This window comes from Dunckerocampus dactyliophorus, chromosome 18 (assembly GCF_027744805.1).
Source record: "Dunckerocampus dactyliophorus isolate RoL2022-P2 chromosome 18, RoL_Ddac_1.1, whole genome shotgun sequence".
Classification (NCBI taxonomy): Eukaryota; Metazoa; Chordata; class Actinopteri; order Syngnathiformes; family Syngnathidae; genus Dunckerocampus; species Dunckerocampus dactyliophorus.
The window spans coordinates 11,453,443-11,458,887 of record NC_072836.1 but is presented as its reverse complement, the minus strand read 5'-3'; positions in this window follow the sequence as shown (position 1 = coordinate 11,458,887).

Sequence of the window (5,445 nt, the reverse complement as noted above, 5' to 3'; positions counted from 1 at the left end):
TTAGGGTCGAAGAGCTTAACTCGTTTTAACCCAAATTTCTCAAGAAACCCTGAGTCCAAAAAACAGTCATCTGCTCCCGAGTCAAAAAGTGCAGTGACCGGTATATTTCTGCCTCCACCTGTGATAGTCCCGCCCATCTGTAGTCTCTGCTTGCCTGTGGGTGAACCCCACCTGTTGGCTGCATCAAGTCGATCCCGGGTCGATTTATCGTCACCATTGCTATCGCCTTTCGGAGAGGGACCGGAGCGACGAGGTGGCCACGCCGGGCACTTGGCGATGTGGTGATCCGGCTGCCCGCAGTACAGGCAGAGGTGAAGACGGCGGGAACGTGATTTTTCAGCGGTGGTAAGACGTCGTCCTCCTAGTTGGGAATCTTGCTGTGTGCTGGAACGGTTTTGCTGGGTGCTGCCTCCATGCTGCTGTCGTCGCCCTCTCGTTGGGTAATGGTAAGGTTTAGGTTGGGTGCTTAACGATTAGTCGGCCGGTCTCTCCTTTTCGGCGTGTTCGCAGTTGCGCTCGCACAACCGGCTTCCAAGCGGATGGCTAAGTCTATGTGCTCATCCAGGGATTTGGAGTTGTCGCGCACAACTAGCTCATCCTTAATGCGTGGGTGGAGGGCTTTGTGAAAAATCCCTTGTAGTGCCAACTCGTCATAGTCACTGTCAGCTGCCAGTTCCTGAAATTCTACACAAAAAGAAGCCACTGAGCGTCCCTAGCAGCTGGTTATCGGCCTCTCGTCCCCTGATGGGATGGTCAAAAAACCTTCCTAATCTCGGCGAGAAAACAGGTAAGGAAGTGCGAGAGATTGGCTTGGCTTTAGTGATGGCCACAGCCCATGAGGCGGCTCTATCAGTCAGTAGGTTCATAATAAATGCTATCTTAGATGCGTCTGTGGCGTAAGTGGCCACATGCTGGTCAAAAACCAGCGAACATTGGTGCAAAAACTGTTCACACGAGACAGACTCACGGGAAAAACGAAAGGAAAAAGATGATTACAGAATATCGGGCTCACGGCTTGGTAGCACCACATGGTCGGCAGCCGGGGAATTAACAAGTGTGGCCATGCTATGGGGGCAGGAGTCCCTTCCGGAAGTCCCGGGGTGAGCACTCGCTCCAAGCGTTGGTCAAGTGCGCCCACGTTACGGCTAGCGCCGTAATTCTGAGAAGGGACTTCTCATGACGGCCGCACGGTGGCCTAGTGGTTAGCATGTTGGCCACACAGTCAGGAGATCAGGAAGACCTGGGTTCGAATCTCGGTTGGGCATCTCTGTGTGGAGTTTGCATGTTCTCCCCGTGCGTGGGTTTTCTCCAGGTACTCCGGTTTCCTCCAAATTCCGCAAACATACAACAAAAAGACACAGGGTGATAGCCAAAAAGGTACTAACAAAAAACACTGCCCAGGAAAACAAAGGGTAGGAAAAAAGCTAGCTAGTGCTTACTGAAATAGCTGCTGAAAAAGTAGCAGTAATACCTTAGCGTGAGGCAGAAACTACTGCGGGATTAGCACGCAGGATATGGCAATGACACAGAGAAAGACAACCAGGTGAGAGCAAGGAACAAACTGTCGTCAGTCTGTGGCTTTGCAGCAGCTAATGAAGAAGCTTCCTGATTAATGTTGTTTTTGTCCTTGGAACTCTGCCATTCAGGGTGTTGCCCAATGTCTTTCTTGACTCTTGTCTCGTCAGTGTCTTTCTTCAGTTGAGACCTGAAGTGCGGCAATGGGGTCACTCCTCCAAGGTGGCCTGTCACCCGGGGATCAAACGCACAGTGTTGGCGGTGGCACAGAGATTTTGGTGGCCTTCCATGGCAGCGGATGTCAAGGAGTTTGTCGCTCTGTATGTGCCAGAAACAAGACTTCCCATCGTTCTCCTGCTGGTCTGCCGCAAGCCTTACCCATCCCGTCCCGCCCTTGGTCTCACATCGCCCTAGACTTTGTCACGGGATTACCTTCCTCCAATGTTCCAAATTTTTTGCCATTTGCGGATAATGTGTCAGGTATGGCGCTAGCCAATACGAATGTGTGGATCTCAATGCAGAGGAACACAGTCAAAAAAAGTCACAAAAAATATTTAATTTGAACAAAAGGTTTCCACAAAGGGAAAAAGTACAACACAAATATGAAAGTCCAAAAGGGTAGCACAACTGAAAACGCTGACAGCAAAAGGCTGACAGGGAATAACTAACATAGAACAAAAAACTCTGCTGGCAAACCCAAGCAGGAAGCACATAGCATTAGCGTATAGCTAAAAAAAAACACAGGAAGCACAAGGCGAGGCCCAAACGGACAACAGGAGCCGGGCTAAGCGGTGAGCATTTAAGTCAGGAGGTACAATCTGGCAACAAGGACAAGCTGCTGCCGTGCTTAAGAGGGAATAGCACCTGTTTGCTTGCAGGTGTGCCCCTGAGTCTCCGCCATTGCCGGACGAAGTGCATTGCAACCAAAAAGCAGACAGGCGGCAGCAGAGCGACAGACACAGAACGTAACATAATGGCTCTCACTGTGGTTTGCTGGAGTCCCAAAGCTTTAGAAAGCTTTAAAAACGGCATTGCAGTGTTGCCTCGTTTTTCGCGGGGATAGGGTCCCAAAATAGCCTGCAATAAGTGAAATCTGCGAAGTAGCCAACTTATTTTTTTAATTCAGAAGACAATGGGCGGTGCAGACAGACAGAGAGGGAAAAGAGAGACACTCAACTTCCCATAATGCAATTCTTCCTAAAGGGCCAGACTCATCCCGGAACAGCGTTCATATGACGTAAAAAAAATCAGCGAAACAGCGAAAGGTGAATAGAGCAAGGGAACACTGTGTAACCTTTTCCACACTGATAGATGCCAATTAATCAGTCTGCATTTTGTGTTCAGTTGTGTTGTCACTGACTAATATTTAAATCGTCTGATGATCTGAAACTTTTAAGTGTGACAAACATGCAAAAAAAAAGAAATCAGGAAGGGGGCGAACACCTTTCCAAACCACTGTACAGAAAGGGACGCGATATAGCAAGGTACGAGTGTATCCTCTTTTTTTGGTTATCCTCTTAATGAGCAACCTGTAGTAACATATAACAACTCCAAAGGAATCTGTGCCTCACCAGCCATGAATCTGCTCATTAAGAGGATAACCAAAAAACAAACACATGTTTTCAGATACCTCTTAGTCCAATTGATTTATTTTTTTATTAACTGAAAACCAAGTATATGCACCCTCCTTCTCCAGGAAAAGTTCTGATACTTTGTTGTAAAAGTCTGATGACCTCCTGGTGAGGTTGGGTATTCAGTTCTGTTTTAGAACTAGGTGGATCAATCCCCGAATGAACATAGATACCTGGGGCATGAATGATGACACCTCCAGAGAGCTCATCTGCAACACCTGGCATCCCAGGTGTGCTCCCCACTGCTTTTAACCCTTATGTAGTGCTGATGTTACTGCGTGGCCCAGGAGATGTCTCATCTCTCCACCCAGAGCCACCGACTAGCTTCCTCTGGTGCTCCTGAGAGGGCTTTGATGGTTTGGCGTTGAGCTTGGCCACGAATTCCCAGATCATTGAGCAGCCTGATGGTAGACTTGCCCCTGAAGCCTATGCAGCCGAATTCCACAAGGCAAACTTTGGCTCTCCCCCCTTGTTTTTCAGCGTTGGTTGCCAGCTCAGTGTACTTGAGGGTCTTGCGTTCGTAGGCCTCCTCCACAGCATCCATCCAGGGAATAGTGAGTTTGTATATTTCAATAAATTAAGAAAAAAACCCTGACATTTCCTTGTCACTACGCAGTCCGTACCTAATTGCAGAACGCACCTACATCCAGTCGACCTATTTTTCGAATTAGGCATGTGCAATCTACGTCATCCGTCGATCTAGTTTATGGCAGTTACAGAGCGTAAACGTCAGGCAACAAGATTTCTGCTAGGCATGTGCAATGTACGTCACACTCTCCCACTCCCCAAAAATGTTATTAATATTGGAGAAATTACAACATAATCGATGTTTGCTTATATCATATCCATGGTGTAGTGGGACAAATTGGTTCCATAAATTATTTTAAATATTTTTTCGCCGCTAAAAAAATACTGATAAACCAGCAAGATATGTCTGGATGGATGGCATTTTTCTGTTATCTGCTAAATAAAAATGTGCCAAATCATCTACATTAATTCGTGATTGCACTGTGTTTATGGTTGTTTACATTCAAATATCACTGCATTTTATCTTTTGTTTTACATGGTTGTTTTTTTTTATTTATTCATGCATATTACCCGTGACCGGATATGACGTTTATGCGCTCCACGCTTGGTGAATAGATGGTGAAGTGCCTCCCATAAGACATTTCTGTTTATTGTCTGATTAGCAAGAATAATGATGTCAGACTTACATTAAAGACACTACACAGGCTGTACAAAGTAATGGCCTTTAATAAATGTTTCTGTTTAAGTCGAGCCTGTTTCCGGTGAACGTTGGCCCGATTCTGTTCATAATTTTCCTGGACAGAATTTCGGCACAGCCAAGGCGTTAAGGGAGTCCAGTTTGGGGGGCCTTAGGATCTCGTCTCTGCTATTTGCAGATGATGTGGTCCTGATTACCTCATCAGGCTGTGACCTTCAGCGTTTACTGGGGTGGTTTGCAGCTGAGTGTGAAGCTTCTGGGATGAAAATCCGAGGCCATGGTTCTTAGTCGGAAAAAAGGTGGATTGCACCCTCCAGGTTGGGAATGAGGTCCTGCCCCAGGTGGAGGAGTTCATATCTCGGGGTCTTGTTCACGAGTGAGGGAAGGTTGGAGCTTCTGCAGTAATGCGGTCACTTTACCGGACCGTCGTGGTGAAGAGAGAGTTGAGCCGGAAGGCAAATCTCTCAATTTACCGGTCGAGCTACGTTCCCACCCCCACCTATAAACTTTCGGTCATGACCGAAAGAATGATATCGCGGATACAAGCAGCTGAAATGAGTTTTCTCCGTAGGGTGGTGGGACTCACCCTAAGAGATAGGAAGTACTGAAGAAGAACTGGAAGAAGTGGCCGGGGACCGGGAAGTCTGGGCTTCCCTACTGAGACTGCTGCCCCCGCGGATGGATGGATGAGTGGATAGATGGACAAATATTAATATTTATTTGATGTTATATTTCTTTGTTTGTTTTTTTTTAATTATTTTTCATCATGACAAGTGAAGTCCTGCCTCCCCTGCCTCCCTTGACGACAATGAAAGGCACTATGTAAAGACAAAAAGCTTGAATGTTGACAAATAATAACACCAAGCTTTGTCTTAAATTGTACTGTGGTTTTGTTTTACCTTTTTACAAAATATTTTAAAAAACATATAAAAATATCAAAGTGACCCCCCCACATCCTGAGACTTGTCAGTATGTGGCCCTCGGTGGAAAACGTTGGGAAACCCCTCTACTCGAGGTTACACGTTCCTGTCAGTGCATTTGCCAGTGATATTTGTCCCATATTTAAGTGAGAAT